Source organism: Podarcis liolepis (genome assembly GCF_965112155.1).
Source record: "Podarcis liolepis genome assembly, chromosome: 12".
Taxonomy (NCBI): domain Eukaryota; kingdom Metazoa; phylum Chordata; class Lepidosauria; order Squamata; family Lacertidae; genus Podarcis; species Podarcis liolepis.
This window is the reverse complement of record NC_139563.1, coordinates 38,651,837-38,666,893: the sequence shown is the minus strand read 5'-3', so window position 1 is coordinate 38,666,893 and position 15,057 is coordinate 38,651,837. Positions and strand designations below refer to the sequence as shown.

Genomic DNA, 15,057 nt, shown 5'->3' with positions numbered 1-15,057 from the left:
TGTCTCTCACTATGTCCTTGCCCCCAACACAGTGAAAGCTGCTTCTGCATGCTGCTTTATGTGGTTTTCTTCATTTTTGTTATTAACGTTGGAGTGCAACGCAGGGGTGTAGTGGGGGGGGGTCGTGGCCCCGGGTGCATTTTTGAGAGGATGCACAACCTGCCCCCACCCAACAGGCTCCCTCATTGGAGCCTGGCTCTGGTGTGCAAGGGAGCTGCCACGCCTCTCCTGCGCTGGGCTGCATGCACGAAGGAGCAGCCAGCTCCCTTGTGCCCAGCCGCAGCTCTGACCCGGGAGGCAGAGTGAAGGAGGAGAGTCACGGCAATTTCTGTCCCTCTTCTCAGCTGGGCAGTGCTGTGCGAGGATGCTGCTAAGGCGTGCCCTGCATGCATGACCTAGGTGGCAGGAGTGTACACTCCACCGCTGGTGCAACCACTGTTGGAGGAAGGGGTGTGTGGTGGGTGACATCGCCGCCCCACCCCCCCTGGGACACTCGTCCTGCCCCTGCGGGCAGCTAGCTCTGCCCCCGGGTGCACAGCATGTGCACTGCTCTGGGTGCCAGAGCACCTAGCTCCGCCTCTGGGTGCAACTCCAGCCATCTCTGACTATTGGCCATGCTGGCTAGAGTTAGTGGATTTTGGAATCCAAGAACATCTGGAGGGTGCCACGTTAGCTATCTCTGATTTCTGATCAGTTAATAAATCTGCCCTTGGTTTCTTGCCAGAGCATTGTTTTATGTGTGATAGAAGAAGCACTTGGCTTTGAGCTAAGACTATTATTTCTACTTAACCATAGTGGTTTTGTGGTGCTTCTGACAGCTATCAAATACATTGTGGAATAAACTTTTGTGGTTGGTATGTACACGAGTGTATAAATCCTATTTACACATGCATATGCACCAGTAAAAAGAGAATGTGTTTCGCAAGAAACCTGAGGTGTCACATTCCTGTGCACAGCAGAAATGGTGTAATGGCAAGTCACATCAAGTACATTGTGGTTCCCATTTTACTGATAGCTGAGAGTAAGGCGATTGAGAGTAAGGCATAGCAGTTTTTTATTTCTCAACTATTTTTTATTAATACAATTTTTGATGACTACAGTTGAAGTAACATGCCAATAAAAATAAAACGAATCAAGTCCAGTTCATGAAAGGAAACATTTTGACTATATAATTTATTAATACAAATATACTGAACTGCCAGCTATGATGTATAAGTCTGAAGAAAAGCTGACCAAATGCTATTGTATTGTTCTTTGTTCACATTGATGCATTGCCAGCTTGGACGTGCACAGGGAGTACTGATCATTAATCCATTGTTGTATGGGAAGTGATCTCTACTTCCAGTGTTGAAGCACCATGTGTTTGGCAGATCCTAGTGCATGCATGACCTGTATTTCATGAGGCACAGCAGTTTAACTCAGGTTAGTTACAGTTGAACAATTACCTGGATACTGGTTGCTCAGCCCCAGTAATTTGTCCAGAAGAGCACACACATTTCTGTATTGCTGTAGAGGCGTATAAATAATTTGGACATTTGCTTTGTTTTTTAAAACTACATTAGGTGAATTTTCAAATCAAGATACAGACATAATGGCCAATATGTTCATTTTAATGGACCATGTTGTAATACTTGGAATTTAGGAACACCCACGCAACTGTTGCATGATAGACAGATGGTTAAAATCTTTTACACCAAGTGGTGACAGCTTCCCTACTGAGAGAAGATGGGGAATCTTGTCTTTTTGACTAAGATTTAATGTAAACCACCAAGTGCTGAGGAAATTATTTTCATGGAAGAAAAAAAAAACCTTTAGTGACTGTCAGTTACAGATTTGCCAGGAAAAAAATGTAATTGCTTTTGATTGGCTGAGCAATACAGCTTTTCTTCAGTCGGGTGTTCTGTACTTGGCTCATTTGCTAAGTCTTATAGGCTGCATGGTTTTAAGAAATAATATTCAGCAAATAGGGATGGGGTTGTCAAGTAAGTATGCCTATGCAAGAGAAGCTCTCCACCCTATCTCTTCCCCAGCAGCTCTCTGTCCACTCTGAAAACCCTTTCCAGAGGGCAAGAAGACCCTTAGTAAAGACTTGGGTTATAGGGTAGGGAGCTTTGGTGAGAAAGGAGAGTCAGGAAAAATCAGATGGAAGAGGTAGCTGGTTAAGCAGGCATTTTCCTGTACAGTCATACCTTGGATCCTGAATGCCTTGGCTCCCAAACGATTGAAACCCGGAAGTGAGTGTTCTGGTTTTCGAACACTGAACATCTGGTGTGGCTTCCGCAGCTTCTGACTGGCTGTAGGAGGTTCCTGCAGCCAATCAGAAGGCACGCTTTGGTTTCCGAATGTTTTGGAAGTCAAACAGCCTTCCGGAACGGCTTGCAAGGTACAACTGTACATTGTTCCTCTTTTTCTTCACCTTTCGTTTCTATTTCTATTGTCAGTCTTTGGGGTTGTCCCCTATTTACTTATACTTACCCTGTCCAATTCGCTTTAGTTTGAACATCATGAAATTAATTTCTCATTTTACTTTGCCTTACATCACTAGATGTCTTGTCTGGTTTACAACACTGATCTGCAGTTCTTGAAGTCGTTTTTCCCTGAACTAATCTGTGTAGTCTACTATCAGTGACATTCTTATCTACCCCTGTCCATATCATCTTGGCAGACCAGATGTTTTGCATTGGTTGTAGGAGGAGGAACACAGGGTGCGAGATATGCCTAAGGCACAAAAACAGGAGTACATGAAGAGGATGTGACAAAGATTTACTTGTCCAAAGACAAAGATGAAGTAGAGGAGGCCCAAAAGAAGGTGTTTTAATATGGTTTGGGCGGTTTAAGCAGTGCTTTTTTCTGTGGGGTGCATACTCCTAAACATTTTGTGAATCTAAGTTTGGCTTCACTGAGGGGCAGTATTTCAATATCGGTAAGAAAATGAGAGTACCCATAATTTTTTTTTAAAAGAAAAAAAGCACTGGGTTTAAGTATGGAAACTGAGCATATTCTACCCTTATGTCATTTGTGTACATACTGTCACCGACATTGCCTGTCATTAAAATGATTTTTAAACACTTACATGTAATGTGTCTAGCCCGACTTTCCCCCAACTGCACATTATCAGCTTTACAACTGCATATTTGGGAAGTTTTTAATGACTGATGTTTTAATGTATTTTTAATCTCTGTTGGAAGCCACCCAGAGGGGCTGGGGAAACCCATCCAGATGGGCGGGGTACAAATAAATCATTGTTGTTGTTGTTATATTTTGGGTCCAGCTGCAAATAAAAAAACCCTGCCTGGGCTGGGAGAGTTGTTGGAACAACATCTACAGACATACCTTGGGTCACAGACACTTCGGGTTGTGCGATTTTGGGTTGCGCACCACACCAAATCCAGAAATACCGGGACAGATTACTTCCGGGTTTCTGCGCATGTGCAGAAGCGCCAAATCACAACACCCACACGGGCGTAGACACAGCGCTGCTGGTTGCGGACACTGCGGGGTGCGGACATGCTTCCTGCACGGATCACGTTCACAACCCGAGCGTCCACTGTATGTGCTAGTTTCTGTGCCATGCCCGCTATAGGATCTCCTGCCTCTGCCAAACCTGGCCACAGACTGCTCTGACTTTGCCTCTTACCTGACCTTTGTTGTGGCCTCTCCTTGCTTGGCCTCTGAGCTTATAATGGACCTGGATACTGCTTTGGTTGCTGCTGGCAAGTCTCCTGTTTATTCAAGGGCCTAGTGAAAACAGGGCACCTGTACTGAGAAGACACAATTATATATATATATATTGTCAGGGAAGAGAAACTAAAACCTCACTGTCCAGTGTTCATTATCAGTCTCAGCTCTGTCTTCTCACCTTTTTCTCAGTTCAGCTTGGCTCCTCTCTCCACAGCAAAATTCTGTTGCCAGTGCACAGCAAGCAAGATGGTGCAGTTGGCTGCTAGGCCCTGGAAAATAGGCTGCACCTCTCTCTTTGTCGATTAGCCTTGATTATATCCTTTTTTGTTGTTGCCTGATCATCAGGGCGGGTGGTGTGTCAGCACCCCTGGCCAATCTTAGGGGGAGTTTGATCCTCGTTTTCCATTTTCCACATCTCTGGTACAATCTCAAGTAAATGTATTTACAATTTTGAATGCTTTGTGTGTGTAGTTGAGTAGGCTTTCAAAAATGGTAAGGGAGGTAAGGGAAATCAGCAGGAACTGTGAAGGGAGAAGCATAAAGTGACAAACTATATTGGAGACTGCAGTTGTTGAGACGATGGTTTAAAAGTAGCCTCAATTATATCATTAGGCCTACTCATGGAGAAGGACTTCATTCATCCAGAGATCATCCCCTTGGAAACAGGCTTCCCTTTTCACAGATATATTTGTTCCAGAGGCCAGTTTGAACACAGAATTTTATGAATTGTTTATAAGGATGGTGGGCTGGTTTGTATACAGCTGAATATGTAGCTTTTTCTGAAAAAAAAAGTTTACTAATATCAAGCTGTCTTCCCACTCGGCAACAGTTTCTCTTGCAACTTGTAGCATCTTAGATGATTTAGCCTGGAATCCTTTGCACACTTTATCAGGAATAAGCCCTGTTAGATTCAGTAAGGCTTATTTCTGCACAGACCTGCATAGACCTTCATTCTTGCTTTCTGTGCTTAGTGCATTATGCTGAAATCGTGTCTCATTTCTCTCCGAATACATATTTTCCTAAGGATGTCATCACACTGCAGTTCACATGGTTGCGGTTAGGCAGCCCAGCCCAGTGAGCAGAAATTTGGTGAGGTTTAAGGGGGAGGGGGGTAGCTTTTGCGAGTGAAGTGAGCAGGGGTGCAGGCCCTAGTTGTAGCTTTTTTAATGTCTTGTTTCTCTCAACCTCTAGCTCCCTTAATCCCTTACATTTGTTTTCTCAACTGCTATTTTGAGCAAGTAATGCTAGTTGTATAAAGTAAAGGACTTCAACATTGCAATTTGATTAAATTAAACAGTATGAACTCCTCTTTTCCTGCATTATTGCCTAGAGTAGACTGAGTGAAATACAGGCACAACTAAAAAAGGGTCAGCATATCCTTTAGAGTAATTATTGTAGGGGTATTTGCTTTTTTATGAGCCTGATATTGTGCTATGATAAAGTATTACAATAAGAGCCATATTGTGATTTTATAATGGTCAAAGCATAATTTATGATACCACATTTCTTTAAAATTATAGTTGGCAGCATGCTGGAGCTGTGAGGCTTCGTTATGATAAGGCCCTAAATTTGGTCTTCGTAGTACTTTTAAGTTCTTGATAATACAGAGGAAGTGGCCTAGTAGCTAAAATAAACATCACTGTTTATTTTAAATCATAACTTGCATCTGACACACGAGCAGTAGCTATTGGAATGAGAAACTGGAGAGTAGCAGAAAGGGATTTTATAGCTGGTAAAGCAACCATGCTGAACCCGCCTAAGTCAGTAGGGTTGCTGTGGGGGCAGCCAGCTGTTTGAAATATTTGTGCAAAGTTTTTGCGATATATCAATTTTTAATGTTGAAAATGGAAATCATGAATTAATGGGCCGGACTATAAAGAGATCTACTCAACCCAAATAGCAGATTGCTACTTTTTTCTTTTTTTAAGGTGAGGGTTAAAATCAAATACAGTGGTGCCTCGCAAGACGAAAATAATCCGTTCTGCGAGTCTCTTCATCTAGCGGTTTTTTCGTCTTGCGAAGCAACCCTATTAGCGGCTTAGCGGATTAGCGCTATTAGCGGTTTAGCAGCTATTAAAGGCTTAGCGGCTAAAAGGCTATTAGCGGCTTAGTGGCTTAGAAAAAGGGGGGGGAGCGAAAAAAATCGCAAGACTCGCAAGACTCGCAAGACGTTTTCGTCTTGCGAAGCAAGCCCATAGGGAAATTCGTCTTGCGAAGCGCATCAAAAAACGGAAAACCCTTTCGTCTAGCGGGTTTTTTGTCTTGCGAGGCATTCGTCTTGCGGGGCACCACTGTATTTGTTTTACTGAGATCATGTCCAGGTATGTGTGCAAGGTTGCACATCTCAGGGGAGGATTTGTCGTAAGGGAGAAAAGGCTTGTCAATAAAAGATGGGAGTTTCTTAACAGACACCATGACGTTTCTTTCAAAATGCACAACTTTCCCCTTTGGTGTTAGGCAAAGAGGAAGCACACTTTGGTGTTATGCAGAGAGGAAACACAGAATATGACAGACTGCTCCGTCTGTGTGTGCCAGTGTAAATTTTCCCTGTAACAAAAAAATAAAACTACAGTTGCACGCAACAGGTGGCCAAGGGTCTATAATTAGACCTGTAGCTTGAAGAATATAAAATGATAGGAAAGAATAGATAATCTTTTCAGTTTTCAGGCAGCATCTATAAATCTTTATTACATATTGATGAACTGATCTTTCTACTGAGCAGTAAATGCCTTCATTTTTTTTAATGTGACAACTAATTTTGGTTCTCTAACCATTACTGTCTATTCATAAATAAAGTAATTATCCTTTTGTCTTTTCTAATGGGATATGTTGTCATCTGGCTCTGATAGTGTTTTGTGCTGTATGTGACTGTCTTATTTATTTTATGGAGTGCTACTAATGAAAGGCAAATAAACTTTAAAAAAAATTAATTCTAAAATATTCTAATTTCTGAGTAATAGGCTAACTTGTAAAGGAACAATTCTTTCAAGTACATGGGCAATTGCTTCTGAAGACTGTGTGGTACCAAATACTTTCTTATCTACTCGCCCACTCACTCCTTTCCTCTGTGCTCACCAAATTTGCTACAACAAAACTGACAGGAAGTGCAAGGAGTGCAGCTTGATAACAAAAAGTCAGACAATTACGAAGTATTTTATTCAGTGAACATGTGGTGAAGAACAATGAAAATAATCTTGCAGAATATGTTTTAATTTTAGTCATTTGATCATTTGAAAAGCTTCATCAAGGCAGTCAACCCAGCTGGCTAAAAAAGAGGCAAGACTACAGAGAAAGACAGATGCTGCTTCTGAGCCGAGCTTTCCAAAATAAATAACACAATACAAAATCCAAAAAAAAATAATAATAAAATTACTCTGACACAGTTCCAAACTTTACACAACAGCGGCTTAACAAGAGACCACTTATTGTGCCATTCTCTTTTCTCTCTTTAGTTTTGAGATCTAGGATGCAAGTAGATGTTAATTTGTTTTGCATTTTAATAAACAGTACAATGGTTGGTGGCAAATTAATTCATACGATTTAGCACCCTTTGTCAGTTCTTGTGTCATGGAACAATTTTTAAGTGAGAGCACTGATGCAGAGCTCAGCCAGCAAAGCGTAACAGCGGCAGGCTTATGCCTATTTATATTTTATTAGCATCTATCTCATCCATTAACTTCCCCAAACTCTATCAACTTAATCTGTAAGCCTCATAGTTTATTCTCTTTCAGATTAACTCCTTTTATCATTTCATTTGGAAATATGTGGCATCTGTAGGACTCCTCACAGCACTGAAATCTTTAATTTTTTATGTATCTTGCAACATATGAAAGCTCCCCCCTCAGTTGATATGAAACTCTTTGTGCAACGAATGTTTATGAGAAGCTGGTGAGAAGTTTGTCGCTTAGAACACCTGTCAAACTTCTGCACATTGATCAAGAGCTGTGGCTGAAATCAGACGCTAATGAGAGCATTTCTTCCCCTTTTAAAGCTATTCCTTTTCTCAAGAAAAGCTACATCTGATCTTTAGAAATGTACAGTTGCTGTCTCTAGTAGGTTTTCCTTGTATCACTTTGCATGAACTGCTGACAAGGAATGTTCAGTTCACAGCTTTTTTGTGACAATTTATATCCAGTTCTATCTGCAGAGGTGAATATTTGAATGAAATATGGACAGGTCTTCTCTTTTTCATCCACGTATTCCAAATGTGTATATATAATTATATAATTCTGGGATTACTTTTTTTCTTTTGGTGCTGTTCCATTTGCCATTGTTGCTTCCCTTATACCCGCATCCTTCTAAGTGTAGGTATGTACAGCCTGGTAATTTGAAGGAATTTGATTTTGGTGGTACTTTTTATGGTATTTGCATAGGCCAGGGGCAGAAGCCTTATGGGTCAAGTAGCTGCTCATAGGCCTTGCTTTGCTTGCCAATAGTTCACATGTAACACTAAACTGTTTGTTTAGAACAGGGATGTTCAACTTCCAAGAGACTGCGATCTACTCCAATTAAAAACAAACTGGCAATGATCTATCCATTGTATTGACCATAGTTGTTGAGCTTTTTGTGGGGAGGAAGACTCAAAGCTTTCTTTTTGGACCTGTTGGACATCCCTGGTTTGGGATAACTATCGTTTGAGTTACGGTAATCCAGCCCAGGAGGCTGATCATGACTTGCTGTCTTATAAACCATGGTTTGTTTTAACTATGTCTTGCAGTGGGTCAGAGTCCAACTGGGTTTGTTCTTAACTGTGAATTGTTTGGTTACCTTGCCCCATTCAAGCTGGAAAACAAACAGCTTTGGAGGAATAAGCCATGGCTTGTTTACTCATCTGTGAGATGATATCTCACATGGCTAACAGTTTGCTGAACTAACAATGTTTAAAACAAGCCATGGCTTAACATATGTGAGTGCTGCCACAGTATTAAGGAAATTCTATACCAACTTGGATGTGTTTATTTCTGTTTATTTATGTACAGTGGTACCTTGGGTTTAGTACTTAATTCGTTCCAGAGGTCCGTTCTTAACCTGAAACTGTTCTTAACCTGAAGCACCACTTTAGCTAATGGGGCCTGCTGCTGCTGCTGCCGCGCCGCCGGAGCACGTTTTCTGTTCTCATCCTGAAGCAAAATTCTTAACCCGAGGTGCTATTTCTGGGTTAGCAGAGTCTGTAACCTGAAGCGTATGTAACCTGAAGCATATGTAACCCGAGGTACCACTGTATGTAGTTGTAAAATAATGCCCTCTACATTATTGGTAAATACACAAGAGTAATAATTACTGAGGTAGGAGATGGAATATATTTGTGTGGTGAGATATTCATCTTCTTTCTTGTTCTTTGAGCTCAGTCCTCTCCTGGTCTATCAGAACTTTGCCTTTTTTTCAGATTCTGGCTCAGCTTCTTTTCTGGATTGTTTTTGTTAAGCATCTGCTGGTGACTGCTAAAAGTATTTGTCATAGTTGCTGCCTTAGCTGATATTCCATGGTATTTGCTGAAACATATAATAAACTGAAAAAGCAGGCCTGTAAACTGGGCATAGTGCAGTTTAGGGGCTTTGGTTGATCACTGTTTTGTCCCATGAGAAAAGCCATAAACCATCTTCCTAGCCAGTGTGTGCTCATATTATTTAAATATACTTTAGGGAAATCTCTCTGTCCCCAATACAACTACTCAACTAGTAAGAAATGAGAACAAAGGCAAGGAGGAAAATAATTTATGTTGAAATTATACACTTGTGTAAGCCAAATCTTATACTGCTGAGATACACATTTTTTCTAATGTCTTTAACTGTCTTACCTAATTATTACATGTTTGGGTAATAACGTTCCTGAACATTACTAGTGATGACCCTTCTAATACATTCACAAAATGAAGAGGCAAAAATATATGTACTGCCTAATTTGCAGTTCATTCTTTTCACTACCCTGTTTATTCTCTCTAAAGTTTTAGATATTATAATAAAAGTAAGCACAAGGAATTCATCTTTGTGGAAATTCCAGATTTGTCTTGAATATTTAATACTGATTTGTTTAATGGTGTTATTTATTATGCTCCTTCAAAGCTAAAAGAGAAACTGGGAATGTCACTTAACATAGTATATCAAGGAAAAAAGCATGAAATATTTACTTGTCTTTTTTTCTTCCCTGGATCCTAGTCTCAGTCAATGTCTCTGAGGTTTTGTGTGCCTATAGGTTCTTAAACCTTTCTGTTCTCACTCCCTATCTCCTTTGTTGTTGTTGTTTTTTTAAAAAAGACTACCATGTAGGTTTATTTCATAGTATTCATGTTTAGGATAGCTTCATTCATGCAGCACAGCAGACATAGATTTTAGGTAGATCCAGACTCATTAATTTAGTACGTCAATCAATGTTGTTTCAGGAATTGTTAATGGCTTTATTTTTCAGTGCTCCCTGGACACAATAACTCACAGTAAATGTATCTGTGAGTGAAACTGGGAGACAGACTGTGCCACACTAGATAAGATTAAAAGTAGATTGCAAGTTTTATTGAGCATACTAAATAGCAATGCTATTTATTATTTAGGAACAATGCTATCCCTGCCTTATTATTCCAGCCTAGAAACTGATCTGATTACTTGTCATGGTTTGATCCTCAACTGACAAAGCAAGTTTTGAAAAGTAGTGCTGATCTTGCAATCAATAGGTGTCAACAATGTATGCCTGGAAAAAGAGGGTGAGTTCTTTATGGCCTGGTTTGTACAAAATACCAAGTCATTGTTTATTTAGCAAACCATGAGTTAGCCCACAGATAGTCATACCAACCATGGCTTATTTCTCCATATATTTCCCACTTGGCTCATGTCTGTAGTTTGGTAAGCATCTGATCTGGTCAAAGAAACTTGTGTCTAAGGAGGCATACTTGGTTCGCATGTAACACCAAGACATAGTTAAACCAAGGTTGTAAGCCAGCAACTAGCCATAACTTCATACAGTGGTACCTCGGGTTAAGTACTTAATTTGTTCCGGAGGTCCGTCCTTAACCTGAAACTGTTCTTAACCTGAAGCACCACTTTAGATAATGGGGTCTCCTGCTGCTGCCACGCTGCCAGAGCACGATTTCTGTTCTTATCCTGAAGCAAAGTTCTTAACCTGAAGCACTATTTCTGGGTTAGCGGAGTCTGTAACCTGAAGCGTATGTAACCTGAAGCATATGTAACCTGAGGTACCACTGTATTGTGATTTATTGACAGGAAGCAAACTATAATTAAGCTGCTGGGCTGGGTTCACACATAACACTAAACCACAGTTTTTTAAAAAAACAATAGTTTAAGGTTATGTGTGAATCAGGCTGTATATGGAGGGGTTGTTGTTGTTGTTGTTGTTTAGTCGTTTAGTCGTGTCCGACTTTTTGTGACCCCATGGACCAGAGCACGCCAGGCACTTCTGTCTTCCACTGCCTCCCGCAGTTTGGTCAAACTCATGCTGGTAGCTTCGAGAACACTATCCAACCATCTCATCCTCTGTCGTCCCCTTCTCCCTGTGCCCTCCATCTTTCCCAACATCAGGGTCTTTTCCAGGGAGTCTTCTCTTCTCATGCGGTGGCCAAAGTATTGGAGCTGCAGCTTCACAATCTGTCCTTCCAGTGAGCACTCAGGACTGATTTCCTTAAGAATGGAGTGGTTTGATCTTCTTGCAGTCCATTTATGGTTATGTGTGAATCAGGCTGTATATGGAGGGGTAGGTGGTGGTAACTGTAAACATAAGGACTGTTCATTTTGGATCATGATGCTTAGGACTGGGGCTTAGTCTGAGGAGGCTGATATGCTCTTCAGCATGATAGCCTTTTAGAATATTGCTTATTTTGCTGTGATGCCATTTCAAATACATTTATCTGTATCCCAGGAAGGCATAGAGTAATGAGTATGATAAAGTTCATTTAGTTACTCATTGTCAATATTTTTCCAGTTTGCAAGTAACCCTAAGTCAAACCATGACTTAGTTTGAAGAAGTAAATGGACAGGCCCCTAGAGAGAGACGATAATTGCTGCATTGTTCCTCTCTGGCTGCTTTCCTGATGTACTGTGCTATAGTATGTTGTCTGAATCTGGGCTTGTGATTTAGTTCTCTCCAAACAAACCATGACCTGTAACCAAGGTTTGTCCTGTGGTTTATGGTTTGCCTAGAAGAGTTAAACCACAAGTCCAGGGTTAGATGACATGCTAAGCTAAACCATGGCTTAACTCGGCATAGCACAATGACTGGGGAGGAGTTCAGTGGGCACAGTCTTCTTTTCTGGAGCCCACACATTTGTGCTAAGCCATGGTTTGACTTAGTGTGCTGTGTGACCTTGGGCAGTGAATTTGGAATCCTGCCTGCATATAATTCATTTTTTGTTTAGGGACTAGTTAGAACTAGTTGTTAGGAGGTATTCAGATTACAAGGGGAAAGTCTCACATACATGGTTTTATACCCTTGCTCTGTTATTTATCAATACAGAATATTTGCTAGTGTTTGAGGGCAATCAGGAGAGGAGCATTGCCTCTTTTATGTCTTGAGCGATACATATGAAATTTTAGGGATATGACAGAGTAAGGCTGTCCCATATTTGTGTGAACACTGACAGCTGGTTGTGTTTCCTGCAGATGTTTCCAAACTCTGACCATTTTTAGTAATGCAGCATAGCTAGGTACATAGAAAACGATATTATTTAGAAACTTCCAGTTACCTGTTCTCCCTCTGACCCCAAGGTTATATTTCTACATCTTCATGATGAAAAGACAAGTTTCGCAGAGTGTGAACCATTGTGGTGTTGTGTGTAGAGTTTGGGACCTGGATGTGCAAAATTGCCTTGGCTTTCGAATAGAGCCTTCCAACTATACCCCTTTACTGCGGTACCCTGTGATCACATCTGTTTTTGAGGTGGGTGTGATGCACCACTTTACCCCCACCTGATATTAGGCTAAAAGGATTCCACCTAGTCCAGTGATGCCTCCCTGGGCCTGGAGCCTGCCGCCACGGGCCACAACAACCGTCCTCCCCAGGACTGGGTAAGCGGCCATTTACTGGAGAAGAGTTTGAATCCAAGCCAAAACCTAAAACAGATGGTTGAATTGTCCTGGACTGAAGCAAAGTGTATGTTGGCCATGTGCTTCCACAGAGTCCAGTACTGGTCAGACCCTCCTTCACCAGCCCAGGGTTATGAAAAGGGCATGAAATGACTGTAACTGACAAGAGACTCTCTTCTGCCTTGCTTGACTCACCTGTCCTTTCGGTTGGCTGTGCATAGACTGCCCAAGTTCAGAAAAAGGGTTTAATTATTTTACTTCTAGAAGACTAGACATGGGGCAGCTGAGATGGGACAATACCTGTGATTCTGTGATACAGTCCATGTATCCTTAATGCAGTGTTTAGGCCTAGCAGTTATGGCTAACACTTCTATTGACTTTGGGTAATCAATGGTGCCAACAGTTGGGTGTATCATCAGAGAGAAAACCTACCTTCTGCTGATTGTGCCTATCTACAGTTCTCTGTTTCAGAGCCGAAACCCCCTAACTGTCAGAAGCAGGGTTGTGTGGTGTGTGTTTTTTTTTGGGGGGGGGGTGTTAAATAGGAAGAACAGGCCTGTGAAAATTGGGTGCCACACCTTGCATGAACAGAATGCTTTCCACTAAGACAAAGACACAATTGAATAAAATCCTGAGCAGAGTGCTAAAAAAGGAAGAAAGCTTGTTTTTTTAAAGAATAAAAACAAAACAAAAAAGCAATTAAAGTTTTCAACACCCACCTCCGAATTTGTTTTTTATGCTTGGCACAGGGTCAGTCTGTTTTGACAGGCAGCTTGGTTACTTATATCTTACAGCACATGCATTCCATAACTTAGTGGATTTTGTTATGAATTTTACTTCATTTGTATGCTGTGACAGAACTGTGAGTTGTATTATTCTTCAGTATATGCATTTCTTCAGTTTTCCCCTCTCTATTTAAAGAAATAATGATGTTGTGTCCTGTGCTCCTCAATCAGAAGCTCCATTGTATATTCTTGGAATATGGTTTTTGCAGGTTAAGAGAAACTGTGGCAGGAGTATAGGGCAGCAGCTACCTATCCTATTATTATTTAAATTATGCCTCTTATTATTAGTTCTGAATATGTATTAGTTTTTATTATAACTTCTTCTTTTATTATTCAGAAAGAGAGAGCCATACATTCTTATGGGAAATGCAGGAGAGAAAAAAATACTTTTTAAAGAGCCTACTGTCTTTCATACAGACTGTATTCCTCAGGGTTTTACAAAGAAGAGCTTGCTTCAAGAACCTTCATACCTTTCGTAAGCTCTTATTCTTGTTGATGTTGAATAGTAGCTAGGTACACTGAAACTCCCTCAAGATCACGATCTGTAGCAGTACGAGTAGGAAGGAAATTAAAGAGGCAAACACTGAGAAATGGAATCAACATGGTGATGGATTTTGTGTGTGTGTGTGTGTGTGTGTGTGTGTGAATGCAGACTGGAGTATTTGATGAATCACCTTTAGATTGGAAGCTCTTCTGGCCTCTGGACTCTCGGGGACTGTTTTGTTGTTTACACAGAAATCCAGAATTTGGCTTTGCCCATTGTACACTGCATTTGCCCAAATAATAATTGCATTGTAATCTGAAATACAAACACTGTTAAGGAATATGAGGGGAATTTAGTATTTAAAACCTTTGTTGTACTAAAACTTTGCAGCTGTAGCTTTTGCTGCTTTAGGTGTCTTCTTAGTTTATGAGTAACATTTACTTAAGTTGGTAGGGTGATTAAAACAACTTTGTTTAAGAAATCTGGAGATGCAAAGATTATAACTTAAAGGTCAGCTATGATGAAGGGCAGGCTAGAAATGCACCAAATGAAATGTAATTTAAGCATTTAGGTATCCTGGCTGATAGCTGTTGGAGATGTGAAATTCATCTACTTTGGCCACAGTCCTTAGCCATTGCACCTTTTGGGAGGGAGGTTTAAACTATAGTAAATTTATTTGTGGAGAAGGCCTTGGATATTGGAGATGTGAATCAAGTAATTGGTCACATACTGGTTAAGCAGGGTGGAAGAACAGGGGAGATGGTTTTATAGCAGTGTGTTCACAGCTAAAAGAATACTGTAATTCTGCAGAATTGTGGATCCCAGGTGTTGCCTAATATTAAAGGTTGGATGTATGGACCTCCTGTAACAGGAAGTGTATGAAATGGCCCTTTTTAATAAAATGCAAAAAATGAAACTTTTGAAAGATGTGGTGTGGATTTTTAGAATTGTTTGCGGAATAACATCTAGAGCCATAAATTAGGGGAACAGTATTTTCTTTTTTTCTTTTGTGCTTAGCATTACTGCTACTAATAGCTGACTTATTCTTATTGCTGTTAGAGTTGCCATTAATATATACCAT

At 40.7% G+C, this 15,057-nt stretch overlaps 1 protein-coding gene across 4 annotated transcripts in view; it reads left to right on the top strand.

The window, feature by feature from the left end:
* The window catches only part of RFTN1 (raftlin, lipid raft linker 1), a 101,050-nt gene that overhangs the window by 17,569 nt on the left and 68,424 nt on the right, over positions 1 to 15,057 (top strand). The window lies entirely within an intron of this gene.